A 15723-nucleotide genomic window follows, 5' to 3' on the forward strand; every position below is an offset into this window, starting at 1 on the left:
AATTAGAATAAGAGCACTTGTCTAAACCAGAATAGATATTATGTTTTAATCTGAATTTCTGCTTCAATCATATTTTGTCTCATTAAAACCAGAAACATCTATCAATATTTGTTGACATTTCACAATGCCATATTTTTATGAAAGAGCCAAACATACAAAGAATCCCATAGTTGTGCTTTAAAGAAAGGTTTAGTCAAGTGCTTGCCACATTTAATGAAATTAGATGATGGTGTTTATTCGTAAAAATTCACACACATACCAGGACACATTTTTGCCCTGTTTTATGGGGACTTTTGATTTGCTTCTATTAATTCGTATATCCTGGCCTTTACACTTTCCCTAACCCTAACATTAACTGCATAACACCTTGGACCAAAACCTAACCCAAGAAGATAATTTTTCCTCCCAGTGACCAGTTGAGAGGCTCCCACAAGCAGTGTTGTGCCTGAACGCGTTCATTGAACGAAGGTTCATGAACTCGTTCATATTTTGGGCGAACGTGAACTGAACGTACAGCATTACTGCCTGATGAACGTTATTGTGAACGCGTTCATTCTGGTGTCTGTGAACGGCACGCTCTCTCAGTTCAGCTCCGTTCAATAGGTTGCCAGATTTCTATAGAGTCCTCCAGGCGAAACCCCGGCTAAATCACACCGTAAACAGGCCTTAATATGTAGCGGGAAAAACACCCAATCTGGCAACACCAGCTACCAGCGTCGTAGCCTACAGCCGCGTGCGTCATCAAAACAAAATGCAGCGTGGAAGCCACAGCAGCATGGAGGCTACCGTGGAGGCGACAAAGCAGCAGTATGATCACTTAAAACAGTTTTATGACCAGGTGGTCGGTGAGGATGATGGCAACAAGTTTGCCTGCCGGCTTTCAGTAAAAAAATCCGCACTTCAGTAACCTTGAATTCCTACCTCAGCCTGGTCCCTCAGTTTGTGTTAGTAAAGTCTTCTTGAGCGGAGGTCTTCAACACGGAATCCGCGACCCCTAGGGGGTCTACGGAGGTACTGCATGAGGGTCTGCATGGTTAGTTGATATTTTTATATTCCCCCCCTGCAATTTTTTCCCCCACTAATTGAAATGTCTTTAAATACTCATTAACATGAAATCAACACACTGTAGTAAACAGATAAATGGAGACAAAAGATGTCTTTCAGTCATCAATGCACACATTCAGCGACACACAGGAGCTCTTTCAAGCAGGGCACCGTTTCCTTCACAACAACCAGGAATCAGAATCAGAAAAACTTTAATAATCCCAGGGAGAAATTAATTTCTTTACATTACTCCATCTGTAATAGAGTGACTATAGGACACAATTTCATACAATATATATAGTTAAGGGGTCCCCGCTCCATCTCGCCATCAGTTTGGGGGTCCTTGGTCTGGAAAACATAGAAGACCCCTGTTCTTGAGGGTTTTACTATCCATGTAACTTGTTTGTTAAACCTGCCTGGTATAATTTTCCAGGATTCCAGTATTCATTTTTAGTATGTATTGAAATGGAATTTCAAATGGAAAAAAGTATTAAAATAAAAAAAAAACATTTGCACCTTAAAGACTACTTTCCTATTTTTCTTTTAATAATTACTCATAAAAAAAAAAACATTCAAGCAGCACATTTTTCCTGATGTTTTTGAGAATATACTGTAGGGGTGAAAGCTGCAGCTGCTACTAGTGTGAAGTGAATGGACAGCAACAAAGCGTTAAAGCAACAATGGGGAAATCTGTCCCCTCAATGCTAATGTAAACCCTGGTTGGATAAGGATTCAAAACTGGATATGAAGATGAAATCTGACGCACAGTTTCAGAGTTACAACTGATAAAATAATTGCTGTCTGTGGTTCTACAGTAGGCTATGGTGTAATTGAGCAATATATGAAAAAAAAAAAAAAAAAAGAACTATGAACTAGTTCATTTTTTGGTTTTGAATTATGAACTATGAACTGAACTAGTTCATTTTAAAATGTGTGAACTGAACTTTGAACTAGTTCACGTAGAAAGAGAACTTTCCCAACACTGCCCACAAGTACATGTAAGCCCCCACAGGGTAGCGTGTTGGCCTACTGGCCCCACAGGGTTACAAAAAAACAAGTCCTATTCATTTATATAACCTAACCCCAACCGCTACCTAACCTTAAAGGGGTCATATAATAATTATATAAGGTCTCTGAATAGGGCGTGTAACATTGGTTGGGCTGAAAATTGAATATTTGCTGTTCTATGACCCCTAATGCAAACCTGGTTAAGAGCCCCGGAATGAAACAACAGTTTTTTTCCTTTAATGGTGTACTCATGAATATTTTTGATGAGCTGTTCGCTGATTGGTTGGTTGACAATGAGCAAAGCTGCTGAGCAAAGACGCATCATAGCAACAAGCACTCACTCACTGAAACGTCAAATTGTTGATATGTTAGTGTGACAAGATGTCCTCTTTTTCCTGGACATGTCCTACTTTACTTTACTTGTCCTACCTAAAAAAATGTCTGGGGGGAATTTCAAAATCATCCGGGATTTTGGCCAAATACAGTGCAGCAGAACCGAGCCGCCAGCTCTAGTGCTGCTCCAGGGACTCCGGCGGATGGGCGAGAGAGCCAGCGGGGAGCGACTGAACCTGACCCGGTGACGGTAGCATGCAGCCCCGTGCCCCGGGAAGTATATTGGATTCAGTCGCTCCGTCCTCGGAGCTCACAGCTCGGTTCGAATGCCTGATCCGGTCCAGTCAGTGGCCTAAGCCTAAATTAATCACAATGCGAACCTTAGTACTAAACCTGACTGCAAACTCAAGAAGATAACTTCTCATCATGGGGACCAGTCATTGGTCTCCCAAAAGTAAGTAAGTTCCCACAATGTAGCATATTCCTGGGAAATCCCTACAGGCCAATAAATAAATGGCAAAACACACATACACTTAAACACTTTTTGACCGCTTGGTATTTTTCCAAAAAATTTAACCAAAGGAATCCAACCTTGTTGGACTAAAAACATCCAATCGTACATATTTCTTTTTGAAATCTTTTTTTTTAACCTATTATCAAATGTTACACACTGAAGACTAGACAGGAAATGATGTTCAATTTGTTTTGCAAGAGGAAAATTAACTTAATAATTATTATTATCATAAACAGGGAGACAAACCATCTATGAAATAAATACAGCTGATTAGACAGTGGAGAAGAGAAAGAGAGAACACTGTTAGGATAAAGGGAAGGGGGGTGGAGGAAAAAAAGGATGAACAAGAAACAAATGCTCCATCAAGAGTAAATGCAAAAAAGGGGGAAAAACAAATTCAAAGAAAATTAAAAATAAGAGAATTAATGCAGCATAAAAAGCCAATTTCCTCAAGCTCCAAAAGCCCCTCCTGAGTGGAAACAATCACTGCAGACATGAAGACAGTTATGATTAAACAAGCAAAGCCCTGACAGAAGAGATAAGCTTCAGAAAGGAGGGGCTGACAGAGTCTTGTTTGCCGCAGACTATGATAGTTAATTTGCTGCTGTTGATCAGCGCTGCAGTGAGAGGCTTCTCCATGGCAAATGACGATTCCGAGTTAAAAAAAAATGAAATCTTGCCAGCACACACACACATCCACAAAGCATGCCTTTACACAGCTGTGGGACAAGTTTAGCAAGAAGTCAAGACGAACTTTACATGACTTTGCCTCTCATCACGGATGCCAGCGACCAGTTCCTCAAAAAAATTAAAACTGGTAATTATATCTGAGTGCTGTCTGTGATAGGTGGTCCGTAATATCACAAAGAGGACTCATTTTAAAAATGGAGAGAGCGACCAAATGAAATTGCACTGAATGGTCTCTGAGTGCAGAGCATTTGTTGCTTCTTAGACAGATTAGATAAACCAGAGATTGATTGACCATTTTTGAAATCATCAGTTGACAACATAGAACAGCAAGAATAATGACAAAATTCAATACTGGGGAGAAAGTCAGACTTTTAGTAAGTGTATGTTTTCAAGATTACCGTCTTGTTTGAACCACTTATCTAAAATGGGTGCACTTCCTTTGCAAGAAAAGAAGCTTAAGATTGTTACCACAAAACAACAACTACTTCAGACGGTCACCCTTTCACAGATATTTGGCAGCCAGTTTACATTCAGCAAACTCCACACAGCCACATGCTGTGTGGGCCAGAGGGTCAATAATCTATTCTGACTGGAGAGAACATATTTTGAAAAACTAAGCTGTTTGCTTTAACAAGTTTAAATCCTAAATCACGATGCATTAGGATTGTAGGTCTGCTGAATTTAGTGGAGTTAAAACAATGTTCACATTCGGGATAAGGTCACTAAGCATTACATCACCACCAGTAGCCTGAACAGTTATTATTTGGCAGGGTAATGTCTTACTTTGATGCGGTTTCTCCAAAGTTAGGAACCTTGCCTTTGTTTAAAAGAAAACCATCTATAGGGTATAACGCATGTGGGTTCCTCAAGGTTGAGAAGCATACCTAAAACTTCCATAGCAAGGTAATGTTTTTAATTAGTAAGGGCCTGAACACAATCTGGACACAGCCAATACATGTGCACAAGCACTATGGTTAATAGTTGAGGCTTCAAAGTAGGAATGCCAATTGGGGGTCCACAATGTAGGATCATTGCGGGAAGCTGTGTGACTTGGTAAGGTGAGCCAGCTATGAGAAATGTATTTGTTGGTTATCAGGGGTAGTTCAACCTGGAGAGACTTAACACAAAGAGAAGTTGCAATAAGAAAGATTTGATTTATATGAATGAAATAGGTTATATGGCACTCGGACCCCTGCAAAAGCAGAGTGGTGCAGCAGAAGCATGCTGGGCCCATAACCCAGTGGTCGATATACCGAAACCACCCTCTGCTATAAAATGTCGTTTATGGGGAGTGGTGGACTAGTGGTTAGAATTTGGCGCTTGCGCCTCTGAGGTTCAGAGTTCAAGTCCCACTCCCACGGACTTCCACTCTGGGTCCCTGAGCAAGACCTATACTTTTTATCCTATGTATACTTATTTTTTGGGTAAAAGTATAGGAACTATAGTGTGAATTTTCACAGGAGTTTACAGAACACTCCATCAGCCAGTCGTTCCATCCACGATTCTCTTTCAAAATGGTTTATGACCACTACTTGCAACACAAAACAGGTCAAAATAAGATGCCATCACTGGTCAGAGTACAAATCATAATAATCTAGTGTTTCTAAGCTCAGGTCTACAGAGAATCTTTCTTTGGCTAACATTATATATCATTAATAATTAAACAGCAACAAGAGTCCTACAGTATTTGCTTAACACTGTGTTTTGCAAGGCGTATTTTTCCTTGTTAGGTTATGAGCATGAAACATTAGAACTACTGCAATTCTGTACAGGATACAGCATCTATTACTGTGAGAAAAAAAGCAGTTTAGTTGTTTAAATACAGCACTAACTTTATTCAAGAGAATTGCTTCCTCCAGAGCTATATCCAACACCTGCCTCAGGCAATCGGTATACAGCATAAACAAAAGCTTCATTGAATTACAGCATTTCATTAACATTCTCTCTAATATGGGGCATTTAGTGTTAGCTAACCATTTGCACTGACACCATGCTGTATTTACATGAAAAAAGACATCACAAACTGAGCCATCTGTAGCTTAGGGCCAGTAGGTGACACCGGTTGCTACAGTATGCATCTGTCCTGCAAGACATGCTCAGAGAGAGAAAAGATTTTGCCTTTTTAACAAAGGCTAACCTGCTTCCAAAATCCATTCTGATTCCACTGCAGTCTATTAACCTCTCTGAAAATAAAAAAAGAGAAGCGAGAGGTAGGGTAGGAACTAAAAGGGAGATAGATGTATCACTTGTGTTGTACCATTATTTTAGGGAACAAAAGGCAGGAATAATGGAGGGACAAAAACATTTGTCTGCGTCCATTTCTATTTCTATTGAACTCTATTGATCTCATGCTGGAGAAATTTACCTCTGCATTTATTCCATCCCCTTAGGGAGCAGTGGGCTGCCATTGTGCAGCTCCCGGGGAACAGTGTGGGGTTAAGGGTCTTGCTCAGGAACCCAGAGTGGAGGCTGTGGGGATAGAACCAGGTACAGGTACATTCCAACTCCATGCAGAAAGACCCAGGGCCGGGAATCAAACCCAGAACCTTTTTGCTGCAAGGCAGCAGTGCTACCCAGGATTCCACTGAGCAGCCCACTGAGTATTTAAGAGGATGCAAAAGACAGTTAGCTGACAGTACTCCCCAGGATTATTCAAAGTAAATTTCTTTGAACAATAAAAGTCTCAAGTCAAGTCCTTGAAAGCCTAAAACATCCTGCCTTTATATCAAACCTGTTTTTTCTTTAAAAACTCAGGTAGAATTGATGGAGATTGTCAGTGAGCAACCATTCAAATTTTAGTCTGAATAGATCTACTTTAGTGAAGCTCAGAAATATTTATGACATTCAAATCACAATTGTCCACTACAAACTCGCGCGAAGGCCTCTGGGGTCGGATCCCTTAGGGAGTGGGCCCCTTTGGGGTTCAGCCCCTTGAGGGTCAGGCTCTGGGGGCTCTCGTCTAACCTTCTCTTGTGGATGCAGCATCCCTAAGTTTTCCTTTCTTCAGTTTCAGTGATCTGGGGTGCCTCTGGATATCTGTGGGATGGGCTCTTTGTCAGTCCAGGGCCCTGTAGGGCTATTTAGCATACTTTCCTTCTAAAGAAGCTCTGTAAATCCTTTATACACTAGCATGCCCACGCATACATGCCACGAGAGTTTGGTTCCAGGTGTTTACGGCTACACACTATTACTAAATGCTAAGCTGCAGGTACAGACATATACTACCCTGAATAATATTGTGTAATCATCATAGATTTGCCTTCGACGCACATGGATTGAAGGGATACCCAAAGCTTTTTTGGATGTTTACTTTGGTTTTCTGTTGTTAAATGCCACGAGAAAAAGAAGTATGTGAACACCCTGCTATTTTGCAAGTTCTCCCACTAAGAAATCATGAAGGGGTCTGAAACTGTAATTATAGATACATGTCCACTGTGCGAGACATAATCTAAAAGAAAAAAAAAAGAAAAAAAAAGAAAAAATCAGAATATATTATTTTTTAACTTATTATTTTCTTCGCTGATTAAATATCAAGCAGAACATTATGGCAATGGTCTTAATGATCTGCTTGTGAAAGCAAAGCTGTTACCCATTATCTAACTCTGGGACATATATTCTTAGAGCCATATTGGCAAAACAGGACACAACAATAAATAAATAAAAATATATTGTTGCAATAACTTAAAGAGGTAATACATCATCAAACCCTTTTTAATTTGGCTACATAAAAAGGTTTGGGCAAAAAAAAAGTCCCAAATTTAGCTGCCAACTCTTGTATAAGCAGCTTTTCAGTTTAACGGGCATTTCAATTTTGACAAAGGGTCAGGTTGATCTGTAATAAATGAAATAATCATGGGAAAAGACAATAATGTACCTGCTCAATGTTAAACTTTGTTGAATGTTCTTAAACATCTCATGGTGTCTCAAAAATGAAGAACATAAAAGTGCTGGTACCTTGAATGTTGCTTCGTCATATTGTTTGCTGTTGTTTTGGGGTTGTTGTTTTTTTTACGTTTTTCTCCACACTAGGTTCCAGAAATGCTTTATTGCTTATTTTTATCACAATTCTAACTGAGAGAAATTTATCAGGCATTTATGAGGGCATTTTATCAGTGTGGTTTCAGGTCCATTAAAGTTAATAACAGTCATTTTTTAAGTATCGTTTCGAGGGAGTAGAAATTTGAATACAGAGGCTAGTTGAAAGAATATAAAGTCTCTTATTTGTCATTCTGGATTCAATAATAAGTTTGATTAAGCATTATTAGCATGTCAAGTTCTTAACTGAACCCTTCTTGAGCTAACTGCTCAAAACTTTAGACACAAGTTAATTAAATTTAAAAAAGTAAAGATTTGGTGGAAAAACAATGGGAGGCAGGATCATACTGCACAGAATCTTTGATACAATGACATTTTGAATTTATGAGTTGAACATGTGCTCAAGTACTGAAAGGGTTCTTTTTTCTTCTCCTTGATCAACATGAAAAGAGAAAGAATTATAGTTCTGTGGTTTCTCACACAATCACAAATCTTCATCATGACACTAAGACAGCATTTATGTGCAATGAAAAGAAGCTTTTGCTACCAAGTAAACTGACGTACGAGCTCCTACTGAGCCTCATGATCTGGATCAGTCCATCAACTTCCTGTTTCTGTCTGGCAGCAGGTTTGTAGTGTCAAGTCTTTCACTAATTGCATTTATTACCACCTCAGGAACTTTAAAATTCACATTACAACCCTTCACAAGCCCACAAAGGCAGGGACTCTTTCCTTCTCTGTGTTGAATAACTACTCTTAGCTCCTGAATACAGTTAAGTATTATAATAAAAAAGAAGTACACACTTTGAATGCTGCGGTACATCTCCATTGATGTGCATTCTCCTTTTTTTTCTAGGAAAATAAAAGCTTAACCTGCAGGAGAGAGCTACAGTAGGTCATGTTGTCCTAACAAATGTAAAAGACACCCACACAGGTTAATGAAGGTCCTGCGTCAGTCTGTTGCCTAACAAAATGCTACTCTTTAATGTACAAGAAAAAGCTTGTGTGGGAGTTAAAAATAAAAGAAAAGAAAAACTGTTTTGCTCTGATAATAATCATGTTCCAGGTGAGCAGAAAGTTTTAGTGACAGCTAGAGAGTAATGGCTGTTTGAGAGAGCAGACCAGCTACTTTGTTTCTTTCATAAGGAAATTAGCCACAGAAAGACTTTTCAGTTAGGTCTAGCATGAACACCCATCCCCAGTCTGCTCTCCAGTGATGTTTTTTATTTTTCTGTTTTAACCTTGTTTCGACGGGTAGTACTTTTCAGTGAACATCGAGGCTAGTTTGTGGATTTTTTTAACTGCAAATGGATTTCAGGTCACTTCATCTGAATCTCCTTTGTTTGCAGCAATGACTAAACAAACAGAGAAACAGCTAAAAGCATGGGAGGTTGTCATATGAAAATACAGACTAGCTGTGTTCCCATCCAACTGAAATTGAAATTCTAAGCAAACTTCTAAAATGTTTTTGATTTTTTGTTTGTTTGTCAATTTACAGTGTGAAACCCAGCGATGCAAAATGTAATGTCATACGTCCATTATGTGGTCACACGTGGCTGTAATAAACAGAGGCTGTTTAATGACTGTAGCTGTGTCCGAATGTTCATCCTAATTTTTCATAACTTTTTTGCACCATAATTAAAGCGTTTTGCACATCTTTGAACTCAACGGCATTGCCGTGCTGTAGGTGGTGGAGGTTGGATGTGTTACTTCGGGTTGCAGTCTCCTTTTCCTTAGCTCCTTCTGGTTACTTCCGTCTATACCTGCTCCCTATTAGCTAATTAGTCCTCCCATTGTTTCTATCCCATATGCAGCGAGAACAATGTGCATCGTTTAAACTCGCACACCTTCACTCAAAACCATTCTGCCGAGCTCTATGCTCTCTTGACTTCTTCTCTGAGCACTCAGCTTAATCTCTGTGCTCGCTCAACTCCACGGGATTAACTGATGTCATTTTGTTTACAGCTGCGTTCGACGCTTCTTCACCGGGCTCGTCCGCCATTCTCTTTGGATTTATTTTTGACTGGATCGGTAGAGTCACATGATTAGACACACAATCAAGACACAAAGTTCTAGTAAAGGGAGGCAATGATGCTAGCTTTCAAGAGTGTGTTTTTATTTAGCTAGCAAAATAGCAAGTATTCAAATAGATGTGATGTTTTCTTGTTAATAATAGATTTGGCAAATCTCCCAGGAGGTTTTTGTTTAAAAATTGCAACATGCATTTTTTTAAGAGAAAGCTAATAAACATTTCAAAGCAAAATAAGACTAACCTTATTGTGCACAATCCACAGAAAAGAACAGCAAATTACTATTAATTAGCTGAACCTAAGAAATAACAGGTCATTCTGTTTGAGTCATGCAAAAAGTCAACACTTACTGCTGTGGAAGTAAGTTGATATTTACATTTAAGTGGGATGCATATCTTCTAAGTGCCTTTGTCACATTTCAATTGAAAAGTTTGTAGGATATTACAAGTAAAATATTTATGTGGTGAATTTGGCCTAAACATATTGATTTTAACCTGTGAAAAACTTTTTTTCTTTATGCAGACTGGATGTCATTCATGTTATGCAAAAATATTATTTTATAGATTTTACAATATTATTGGTGGGAAACAATAGAAACTTGACTTTGAAAAATGACTAGTAAAGAGCACTTTACTTGATCTGGTAAATATTGCAATACTTTTAAACATGCATGTTTTTTTCCTTCCCCAAAATCCAGATGAATTTATTTTTAAATGCATGTATTTGAAACATCTATTTTATTCAAGACTTTTTTTCTGAGATTTTAAAACTTCCTATTCCTATAACCTCACCTGGTAAACTGATCATGAACCCAAACATTACATTTCTTTTCTTTCTTTGTGTTGATGTATACAAGCAGGATTTAATATTTGAGAAATATAGATATCCTTCCCCCTATAGTGATGAGGCCTGAATTGAGAGAAAACCAAAGCAATTGTTGCATGATTCTGACAAGCTAGAATGACGCACTGCTGGGATTTTATTTATTTATTTAATTTTAGAGTGAAGAGACGAGCATGAGAAGGAAACCAAAAAAGAGAAAAAAAAACTTTCCCATTGTTCTTCAGCAATAACAACTGATTGTGTTTCAGAAACATTGAGCTGTACAGCCATCCTACAGGACAAACTATTGCAATATTAATCCATAACCACAGGGAAATGTCTCACAGTCCCGTCTGAGTCTCCGGCTCTGCAGCCAAGCTAGGCCATTAAACAATCCACTGCTCACAAGTCTGCTCACGTCGAGCCCCACAGCAGATTGCCCTGACTGCTCTAACACAGTGCCACTATTGGCTCATAGCACATTGGGTAAGGCTTAGACATCATTGGCTTCCTGAAAACATTAAGGCTTTTTTATACTGCTCAGCCAGCTACAGATCTTCTTGTGCCAAAAAGGAAAGACAAGGAAAAGGGAGGTGAAGCAACTGACAAACGAATTGCTAAAAAACTAAATTCTTCTTATCCTGACTGAGAGAGGGGATTTCATTTAGGGACACTGGGATTCATATGCACCAAGCATCCCATCCTTTATTCAAACACAGGGGCTGAAAATCCCAATTTTAACCCAAAATGACCCGAACATAGTTATTTCGGAAGAAGAATAGATGCTATCTGGCATCCATTTAAGAAAAAAATAAAGTTGTATTTTCTGTGTATGGAGCCTTGGAATAACATGTTGTTCCAGCTGTGACCTAAAAATCCTATTTTGTTGCTGCACAGCTTTGGCAGCAGCTTAATTTTTTTTCCCAAAGTCAGATGCATTTGGGAACCTATTCAATAAAGACACAAAACCCTACAAGCGCTGTTTTTTTTTTGTTTTTTTTTTATTTTAAAGTGCTGAGTCGTGACCAGTGTCAAAAAACAACTCGTTGTACCCAAGGACTACTGACTCACTTCTAGTTTTATAGAAAAAGATGTGTTCTTGTCACACTGTTTTTGCAGAGATCAAACTTACACCCCTTTCATCTTAATATCAAGCTGTTTCATTAAGAAAAGCATTGTGCAGGCCATTTTTTAAGCTAAAAGCCAATTAACTGAGTTCAAATGTAGGAATTTGTTTTATAAGTTTCAAAACATTGCTTCTTTTTTTTTCTTGTTCTCAAGGACGTTTGTGTCTGAGAAAATACATCTTAAAATACCCCTGTCCAACAGTCATTTTAGTGGTCTTGCTGCACATGAAAAAGGCTTTCTCAGTCTAACTTCAAAATGAATTGCTGCAACTGACTTTAAAAAGGTTCTCTAAATATTCATCAATAAAATTATGCTGAACGCACAGGTACATTCAATCTGTAGTTCTAATATGCTAAATATAAATCATTTGGACTGGTTTCACACTACTGGGAATGATAAGAATGCCAAATGTGGCCAAGCTGGTAAATATTGCAAAGATTATGGAAATTCAGAGGCGTTTAAAGTTATTTTCAATTAAAGAACTTAAAGGTATTGTGCAGGATTTGCACCAATTTTTTAAAAGACCTGCCTTTTCCACACGTGCGAGATCATGCAAACCTCCTTGTGCACGCTCTGTTTAAAAGTTGCTGTTCTCATAGCTCATACAAGTTTACTGTGGCTGAACATTCGCCCAACCGCTAAATCCCTCTATCACTATATAAATCGGGGATTATATAGTGAACTTTATAGCAAACTCAGTTAACTGACCATTTGGACGGATGATCACTCCTTTTTCCTCCCCGTTGGTCACGTAACTCCTCTTCCACTGAGTGGAGCTTGCGCCACCTTTGTTATTAGTTACCGCTGTTGGGTAGCGAAAGCGGTCCGCTGTGACAGCAAATCCCATAATGCTTTGCATTTTCTTTTTTCTTTTGCAAAGAACTGCGGTGAGAAAGGTGAGCTTCAATGACTGGATGAAACCGTATCTCCCCATACATGTATGCCTGAAAGTGAGCATGCAGAGAAGAAGATAGCTAACAAGATGAGCACGTTGGAACGCCTTACGTAAACATATAACTAGAATGATTGACAATTAGACCACTTATTTAGATGATCCACCCGGAAATAAAAGATCGTCCTCTATACCTTTAACAAAATTATCCTTTCCATGTGGTTATTTTAGGTTGAAAATGTTATATTTACACATAGTGTAAATACAAGCGATAAATTATAACTTCATTGAAGTTATTAAATTCTCTGGTTTACTTTAGATAAAACATATTTGCTTTAGTCATTTGTTTTTATTTGTTAATATTTGTAAAGGATTGACAGGCTTAACATATGAATAATAATAATCAGAGGATGATTGCTAAAACACAATTCATGTATCTCTAAAGTTGGAAACGTTCAATTTAAAGCCGGTATTTATTAACCATTGTCCTTGCTTCTTGATTGACCAGCATAACAACCTTTAAAATGACAACACACTGAGGTATAAGCCATTTGAAATTGGCAAAAAAGGGGTTTATTGTTCTATCTAGCTGTGCATTATTTACACACAGAGACTTTATTTTATTTTGAAGTTTAGGTTATGAGGAACATTAAATCTGAATTCCTTATATTGAGGTACAATCTTGTTGATATTTGTGTCAGAAAACACTGAAGTTTAACCTTTTCATACAAATAGGATCTACAGTCAGTTTCATTGTGCCTTTAGGGCAGTGGTTCTCAAACTTTTTCTGTCATTCCCCACTTTGGACAAGGGGGAATTTTCAAGCCCCGCCTGTCCCCATCGCCCCAACACAATGCTAATGAAATATGCAACAATCTTAAAATTTTCCAATTTTATTGAAGTAACAAGTAGTATCTAAATACAAACTATCTACATCAAATAACAGCAAGCTCAAATATAAAGAAAATAAAAATGCAGCTGTGTCAAAATTTGTATCAAGCTCAAAGATAGAAAAAATTAAAGTGCCACTCTGCAATCTGTTAATAAAAGAAAAGAAGTGAAATCCATCTGGCAATACAGGTCTATTTATCCCTGCATTAGTGGCTGCAATGAGCCTGTTTTGCATTGCACAGTTTCTCAAAACGGGGTTGCAGGCTTGATACTGCCACTCTCAAGTCATGCTCAATGTTCAGCTGAGATCTGTATTTTGTTTTCAGTGAAGCAACAGTTGAAAAGCCCATCTCACAGAGATATGATGTGGCAAAGGGAAGAAGAATGCACACAGCTCTCTGCCCGATGAGTGGATACTCCCTCTCCACTCCAAACCAGAATTCACTATTAGTCTGAGCATTAAACCTGAGCCTCAGGGTGGAGTCAGACGTCATTTCAATAAACTGGTCCTATTTATTTAAGAAAAAATATTTCAAATTCAGTTACTTATGATCAACCTGCGCCGTCAATCCCGGCGCATGTGCGCTTTATTTGCAGTCTGGACGCTGAGGGTAAACATGCTGTGTCTCTGCAGCGCTGAGAGGGACTCCTGCGATAGCGGGGGAGAACGGGGTTGGGACGGAGGAGGCGCCCCACGGCAGCACCTGCCGCTGGAGGACAAGAAAAGGAACGATACGTGCTTTCACGTAAGAGTCTCCAAAAGTCGCTAATTTTTCGCTAGTCCCTTTTTTAAAAAAGAGTCGCTGGAGGGGTCTAAAATATAGCGACAAAGTCGCTGAGTTGGCAACACTGGGGCGCGAAAGTTTATTCCGTTACAAATAATATGCCGACGTCACGTCAATCATTATTTTGGCACTTCAGTTCCAGGTGAAATTTTTCTCATATCTAATGTTCTTTTAATTAGACTGCATGTAGGCTATTAATGATTACTTTGTGGGTTTGATTGGTCTAAAAAGCGGCAACATGCAGCTATAAGGACAGTTTGCTCTCACACGTTCTACATTTATAGTCACACAACACACACACACACACACCGGAACTTGGCGCGCCCCACCTGTCACGTCTCAATTCCCCACCAGTGGGTCGCGCCACACACTTTGAGAACCGCGGCTTTAGGGAGTCCCGCTGACATGTTTGGTGGTTTCAGTGACAGCTAAGTTGTTCATATTATCCAAGGAGCTGGGCTGAGTGCAGTCAGCCTCTCCACTCAGTTCTCAGCTGATCTGGCTTTCTCCCTTAAGTCTGAATGTGCCTCCTTCTTCCGTTGGCCCTGGAACACAGACTTGGGAAAAGTCTTGCATTTTTCAAGTCAAGGATCATGTAAAGACATTAGTACCAAGTTCAGTCCAAAGTCAAGTTGTACAAGTTTATAGTAGAAGTCTTATTTTTTTTATTTGAAGTGGTAAACAAATATTTCAACAAAATATTTAAAAGAAAACCTGCTGAAAGAGTTGAATTTTAAGATTTTCAGAAAATCTTTGCTACAGTCGCTTTAATGGTAAATGTTAGATGTTGACCAACTGTAACAGTAGCAAACTGACTTTACAGCGACAGGTTCATTAAAATTATAGAAATATTACTTACAAATTTAATATTCTGTAACAATTTGTCTTATTTACTGCCTAACATCGATGACTGCCTAGAGCTATTATACAAGGTACAATGGAACTTGACTGATACACATAGGTACATTTATTTTGCTGTCTGGAAAGGAGCATCTCAAACATTTATAAGCAAAATCCTTTGCTTAGAAATAAAACACAGAACACCAACAGAAGACAATTTAAAATAGTACAAAACAAGACACGAACAATTACTCCCAGCGCCTCACTGAACATGATTAAAAGAGAGAGAGATCAATAAATCAATAAGGCCCATTTAATATTCCTGAAATGGCTGTATGAACCTATTAAAAGCATGCTAAAACATGAGAGCGTACCACAAGGGATGGTAGAGATCGAAATGTATGGATAAAAATAAAATAGGGAGAGGTTAATGACCACTATAACAAAAAACATGCTTCAGGATTTATTTAACAGAGAAATAGAAACTGTTCCTCTAGCGAATTGTCCTAACTTTCGGGACACTGAATCTCCAGAAGCAAGCTGCAGGAACTCATCTCAGGAAATCATTGGTATATCATACCTCCAGTAATAATCAGATCCATTTTCATAAGCGAAGAATTTTCTGTTTGTTTATTCATAAGGCCAGTCCCCCCAAGTGCCGTGACAGTCTGCCAGCTTCAAAGTAGAATACAGATGGGATAAAGTAGTTCT

Source organism: Cyprinodon tularosa, unplaced genomic scaffold (assembly GCF_016077235.1).
Source record: "Cyprinodon tularosa strain WSP-4 unplaced genomic scaffold, ASM1607723v1 ctg1, whole genome shotgun sequence".
NCBI lineage: Eukaryota > Metazoa > Chordata > Actinopteri > Cyprinodontiformes > Cyprinodontidae > Cyprinodon > Cyprinodon tularosa.